Below are 7303 nucleotides of genomic sequence, written 5' to 3' on the forward strand. Positions count from 1 at the left end.
AAAGATATATTTTGGCAGAAATTGAAAGATTCGCTAAAGTAGTGCTGGCGAACATTGTAGATATAAATGAAGAAAATAGAAGTCAAGCATACAAATAGATGTTTCTACAAAAGCTTCGATTACAAAACGAAAATGCAACAAGTTACAGGATTGGAGACAGCTAGTTAAAATCCTCAGGGAGATTGTTTTTAATCTTCAAGTATTGAGTTTCCCACGAAGACATACGAAGCTCAATTAGTGCCCGTTGTTTCTTCAATCTTTCGATCTCTGGCACTAATTTCTGTGCAGTCTCGAAATGTTTAATCCCCGACTGCACCACTTCGAGCAAATCCTGTTGGTTGGATTTTTGTATGGCTGCCTGACAACGTTCAGCTTCCTTTATCTTGTCCTCAAGTAGCTTTATCTCTTGTTTCCAGGAGTTGATGTTCTTCTCATAATCATCAAAAGCCTTCTGATTTTCTGAATGCTTAAGCTTGAGGGCCTCACCTTGTTTTATTGCATCCACAGCAGAGTTCCATGAAGAGTCATGAGAGGCCATTGTCTCAGATAGATCTTTTTCGACATTTTGCTTTCGAAGAATGTTGGCCTGGAGTTGATCAATCAGAGAACCTAGCAGAACAATTACCTCTGAAACTTCTGTGGAGACTTGAAGCAAATCTACTTTCTTTAAAAGTTGATTTAAGTTGTGACTCTTAATAGGTTCCCGGCTGAGAACATCCACAAGATTGACCCCAAAGAATCTCTCTTTTATTTGTCGAAGGAGGCTAGGAATATCTTCCTTGTCACTAGATTCTACAGTCATAGCTGGAGAGACATCAAGTTCCGAAGGCGAAGAAGTATTCACATTCATGATAGCCTTTAGGAAACTAAGAGGATCAGTTTGCTTAAGTTGTTCCAGCTCCGAAAGAGTAGGCTTTGTAGGGGCAAGCGTCGAAGTTGTCCCAGGAATGGCTTCTGTATCAAGAGTCGAAGTTCCTTGAGGATCTTGTTTTTCTGGTTTAGAAGTCTCCTCCATAGCATCTTGCTCCGATGCAGTATCTTCGCTGTCATGTGGTTGTAGGTTCACATTGTCGCTGCCTGAGAATGGGTGATCTTCTTCCAAATTTTTGTCTTGGTGAGTAGGTGGGGATTCGTCAGTGGATTGGCTTTCTTCGATTGGTTCATTAGGCAATATGGTGGCGATTGGCCTAGCATCTTCGAAGACTGGGGAAAGAACATGAGTTTTGTTTTGAGGGGTTTATTGACGAAAGTTAAAGATTGGCGATTACCGTAAAGTTTGTCAACATTAATGGTGAGGCCATGATCCTTAAAACCTGAAGTGGCAGTGCCAGCATCATCCTGCAATAACAAGGTAAAATGTCAGTTCAATCATTTAGTTAAAATTACAGGATAATATGTGGGGTGAAACCCAAATACCTTGGTTGGGATATTATCTGGACTTGAATTATGACTTTCAACAACGAAAGCATTGCTGGAAACTTTTAAAGGAGATTCTTCAGAGGATGCCTTATCGCCAGGAGAAGCAGCTTTAGAGGGACTTATCTCTTTCCCTTTTCTTGAAGGGGTAACAGCTTTTTGTTTTTTCCTGTGTCCTTGTCTAGTACGAGGAGGGGATTTATCTTCGCCATCTGAGGCAGCTGTCGAAGAAACTTTTCGCTTCGAACCTGTTGGGGGTTTCGAGCTCTGGAAAATAGATGATAAGTAAGATGAGTACTACTCACAGATTGTACAAGATTAAGAATATGAGATGGGTATGTACCTTGGGCTTCTTGTCAGTGACGATGGAGTCACTCTCACTTGGTTTGTTGCTTTTAGATGTCCCAGAATCCTTTTGGGCAGGAGCTTCCTTAATCTTCCTCCTTCGTGCAACAGCTGTAGTTGAAATTGAAATCAGTATATTAGCAAAGAAAAGAAAAGTCAGTCGAAAAGATTGTCTGAATCCAAACCTTCAGGTATTGGAGTCAAGACACGAACATGTTCAAGGTCTATATGTAGATGTCCTTTGAAAGTATCCAAGGTATGCTTAGTCGGAACTACTCGTTCGGCGCGTTTTTTAGTACTGTTTTGAAGATCTTTTAGAACGTTGCCACACACAAACCAATTTGGAAAAGGAGGGCTCAAAGCCACACCAAAATCCGCACTTGGCAGTGGAGGGAATTTTGGAGGATTAAGTTTGAAAGCCACTTCATAACGTAGTTCTGGTCGAACATACGAGGGCAATTTCAACTTATCCAGTTTGGCGGAAAACTTTTCGCGCAAAATGACTGCAGCCTCACGAACGGTCCGACTAAGATCATCAGGCCTGTAGATAGTTTCAAAGAATTTTTGAAAAGCTTGGAGTTCTTTAATATGAGTTGAAGTACCTTTGTGAAAATTCTCCTGCACATCAGCAAAAGCTGCAGTTAGTTCTTGAGCAAGACTATCGGCATCAAAGATTTGGGAGCTATAATAATCCGTCAACCATTGGTGAAAATCTGGTGTAGAGTAAAAAGCAGGTTCGAAAGGAACAGGAGAAAAATCAGTGGTGCCAACGTATTTGTTGATTTTTGTTTCACATTCTCCTTCAGTCAAGTACAAGGTATGGAAACACATATGGCTCCTTTTCTCATATACGCACTTGGGTTTTATTTGAACCAACCCAAACTGTCTCGAGACCAAATTTGGTTGATAGCACACGAGAATACATTGACCTTTTGATGGTCGAAGACGATGAGAAAATAACCTTGGAGTCAGAAAGGCTTTCCAAATTTCCATAGACTCAGTTTGTTGATCCTGAGATGTTGATGGGAATTTTCGAGTGAACCATTCGGGACCTATTATTCTGTGTACAAACGGGGCCATAGAAGGATCGAACTGATTACGCTGGGCAAACATCATTGAATACGCCAGAAAGTGTTCACGAAGCTTCCCAGTTTCTTCTTTCGGAGTCAGGTAAGCCAACCTGGTCCCTTCTATAGTTCGATTCTTGATTTTGCTATCTTCCTCATTGACGTTTCCTCGAAAGGGAAGATGAGTTTCGAATGTAGCGTTAAGCCACAGTTGCAATAGCCAGAAAGGACCAGCATAAAGCAAAGTACCGAATTTGTAATTCTTGGTAAGGTTTGCAGCTTCGCTGAGGTTTTCATAAAGAAACCCTAGAAGCAGTTGGCTGAGGTTGAGCTTTTTTCCAGCATGCAACTGATTAGCCATGCAAAGGTATCTCTTTGCAACTTGTATGGATCTTGAGCAGAAGGCACATCGTGAGAGCCATAGCGCTAAGAAAGCAATATGCTCTTCATCTGATACTGCCGTTTCGGTGGTGATATGGTGCTTCTGGATGAATGCAGTATAAGTGACTATCGAGTCATTAAAACCAATAGTATCAGTATCCATCTCATTGGGATCGAAGGTTTCGCCAGTTGGTCGAAGTCCTGTAATCGCAGCCACATCGAAAAGAGTGGGGTAACCATTCCACATGGGAGGTGGAAAGTGTTGTGAGAAGCATCCCAAAAGTGAACCGCTGCTACTAGCATGGGTTGGTTATATTCTAAGCCTGTTTTTGACAGTTGAATCAAATCATATATTCCTAACGATTTCCAGAAGGATTCTTTCTGTTTCTCTACTTTTTCTATCCAGGCATAGTACAAATCAGGATCTTTGGCTAAGGGAATTGACCTAAACACTTTTACAACGTTGGTCATATAGTTTAACCTAATTTTCATCAAAGCCAAAGGGGTTACAGTTGAAGTTTCTTCAATGTTAGCAGATTTTCCTGAGGGAGAACAACCATCTTCATCTATCTTAGTCTTGCTAACTAATGGTCTAGTCTTGTAATAAGCAGGGAAGAATCTATTCAGAGATGAAATATTTTCACCTGGTAACGGACCCATAAAAGCAAGAGATTTTCCAGAAAGTTCAAAGGGAATGATTACCTGGGAAGCATAAATAGCGCGTACTTCTTCGGTGTTAGGGTTTGGAATGTGCTCTTGCTCCCCAGACCGTGTTGTCGATTGGAGCTTCAGAACAGGTTGAAGAACATTTGAAGATGAAGCCATAGAAAGATTTTGATTAAGAAAGCAAGATTTTGAAAAGATTGAGGATGTTGGTTTTTCTGTTGAAGAAGATGAAGAAATAGGAATGAAAGGTTGTATAAAAGTGCAAGACCAAGTATTTAAAGGTTTAACGGAAACCCTTTTTAAATCTTTTGGGTAAAACCCAAAGAACACGTGGCGGCTGGTGATTTAATCCGACGGTGGTTGAATAAATTGGCTTCACTCCTAGTATGTAGGAGTAATGATCAAGAAGTAAGGTCAAAAACGTGGGAATGTAAGTTATGAGAAGACATCTTTGAAAATGACAAGACGTTTCGGGAACAGGGTCATCAATGATTATGACGTTAGTCAGCAGTCTTGGAACTCTCAAAGATCAATAAGAAACGAAATCTTATGATGACAAGAAACGCCTATTTCTGTTGATTTTCGAAACAGGCATTTATTGGGGGCAATTTGTTAGCTGAAGATTTCGTCTTGTAATATTTGTCCTTCGAAGAAGTGGAAAATCGAAGGAAAGATGGTTACTGATGGCCATCCCTTAAAAATAAAAGATGGCTACTGATGGCCATGCTTCGAGAATAAAGATTTCTAAGTTCGTTATGAAGATAATGAATACTGAAAGCTAGCGAAAGTATGTGTCTTCGGGGACTTAGACAAAATTTATAAAATATATTCGAGTATTACTACTTAGCGTGTTTTCGTAGTGTTTTTAATACACTGCCACGCGTCGAAGACGGACTCAGGCGGGAAGATTTGAAATTCGAAGACGGTTTTCGTAACTGTCCAAGTAACAGATGGCGTCGCTGGAAGTTCTTATGAGAGACGTGGCAGCAGATTAGTGTAGGACCGTTAAGGTCGAAACTAGTATAAATAGGAGTCTTAATGTTAGGATTCTGTGTGTTCATTTTGTACAAATCACTCACATATTTACTCAAGTATCAAGCGTTAAGAGAAAGAGTTCGCTGAGAAAATGTACGTATGACACCACCACTTTAATACATGTGTATTATCTTTCGTTTTCGAATATCTTTCAGAATTACTGCATTCCATTTACTTCTTGCCATTTACATTTCTGTATCTTTACTTTAATGTCATTTACTTTCGAATTACTTTCATGTCATTTATTTTCAAAGTCTTTAACGTTTCTGCATTCTAAGATTCTTTACGTTTAACAGTCCTTTTAGTTTCATATATTATGTTACTTATCTTTTCATTAAAATCATACTTACATATAACAAAGTGATTATCAAGATTACTTGTTCTTTAATCGAACAACGCTTATTGAAGAAGACGAATCATGAATATGGTTCGAATGAGCATTGATAACAATCTTTTTGACTATGTGTCCTAGGATCAATCTAGTCGATCCCGCGAGTAACCAAATCATATTTATTATAGTTTGGAAGACTAGCGGTTGTTTACCGGAAATCACCGTAAACACGGTGTTGTGTCGACGATGAGATTTAACATAGCTTTGAGGGGAAGAAGACCATTTTCATTTCAATTATTAATGTGTCGGTGTTGAGTAACTATTATTGTAGTGAGTTTGGTTGTGTTTTCACTCTTGTTTGTTTAACTCTGTGGAATAACTTAAAAGAAGTGAAAACAAACAACTTATAGCTTATATGAGAACAATTTGACTTTATTTAATCTTTTGATATGGAAATAGCTTATTCATAACCACTTGTATGATTAGCACTTGATTAAGCTGTTGGATAACTAATAGTGTCTATTTGCATTTTGTATCTACTCTTAGTCCTTTGAGATTGGTTTGATGATTAAGTTTTCTTTGGTGTCTGGAATTCATTTTATGACTTAGAATTGATTTCAAAATGTTTATGGGATGAATCTGTTAGTTTAATCTGTTGTGATTTTTTTTCATTGTCTTCATTTAAGTTATGGGAATAGTCCAATGGTGAAATTGTGATTCTGGTTTTTAGTTATTATTGTATATAACTGAAATGGTGTGCGTCGTCAATCTAAATCAAAGAACTTCTTGGTGCTTATTACATTCTATTTGAACATTAAGAACTTACAGTGTTGATGTATTATTACTCTGTGTTCTGTTAACTGCACTCAATAAGTTTATGGATTGAGTAGTAATAAGTTAGTAGTATACTGTTAAACTAAAATGCCAATGGCATTAGAAAATATCAGCTTGTTATATTATTCAAATGCTATAGCATTGATATGAAAATTTTATTATATGGACAAAACCTGTGCCCGAGTATTTAACCAAATGAATATCAGCTTGTAAATTCGGGTGTTTGTAGTTACTAGCTACTTGATAATTGATTTCATATCATATTAAATAATTGAGTTCTAGATTGGGGTTTTTTTGATATTGTGTTAGTAGTGGTATATTTAACTGCATCGTGTGTGTTTAATTTTACAGTTACTTTGAAGGCTCTGGTTTCTACTTGTACAACGCCGATTCAAACCTACCCGTCTCCCACATCAAGTCCAACTCAGGTTACTAGCCCTTTCTTCTTGCTTATAGTTTGTTGTTTTCTGCTTATAGTTTATTGTTTATGGTTCTATTTAATTTCAATTTAGTGTCTCTCAACCAGTTTTTTGGTTTGTGGACTTATATTACCTTGAAATAAGGTAATGTCTTCTTTAAGAAATCGGGGGTAGGCTGAAATAAGGTATTGTCTTCTTTTAGAGACTCAAACAATCGAGACAACTGTAACTTCCTATCTTTAGCTAACTACCAACTTAACCAATATGAAAGCTATAGGATCTCATTAGGTATTGCTTAAGTGTTGCTTATTCACGGTAGTATATTTTTGTACTATAGTTGCATAACATTCTATTTCAAGACTTGAGTGGTTTGACAAGATTTATTTCTATTATTCACAATTTATAGGATCTCATTAGGTATTCTGATCAAGACATAATGATGATAGCTATTTCTTATCTTGACAGAATTCCTTAGTACCTGATAGAGAAACCAAGAAGCAAAAGCATTTGTTTAGCTTAATTAAGACATGGATTAAACATGGATGAATTCAAACCGATTGTCGAAAGAGTACGAGAAAGGGGTATGGGAATTCGTTAAGTTTGTGGTTGCGCACTCCAAAGACCCGATTCGAATGTCGTGTCCTTGCTTGGGTTGCTATTATGGGGGTAAGGTTGACGGGAATGAGTTGGCATCGCATTTACTACGGTTTGGAATTGATAGAAGTTATACATGTTGGACAATGCATGGTGAGAAAAGTAATGGGAATGTTGAGTCGAGGTGTAATACGAAGTATGCTTCAAACGACAAT

The sequence above is a fragment of the Vicia villosa genome, linkage group LG3 (assembly GCF_029867415.1).
Source record: "Vicia villosa cultivar HV-30 ecotype Madison, WI linkage group LG3, Vvil1.0, whole genome shotgun sequence".
NCBI lineage: Eukaryota > Viridiplantae > Streptophyta > Magnoliopsida > Fabales > Fabaceae > Vicia > Vicia villosa.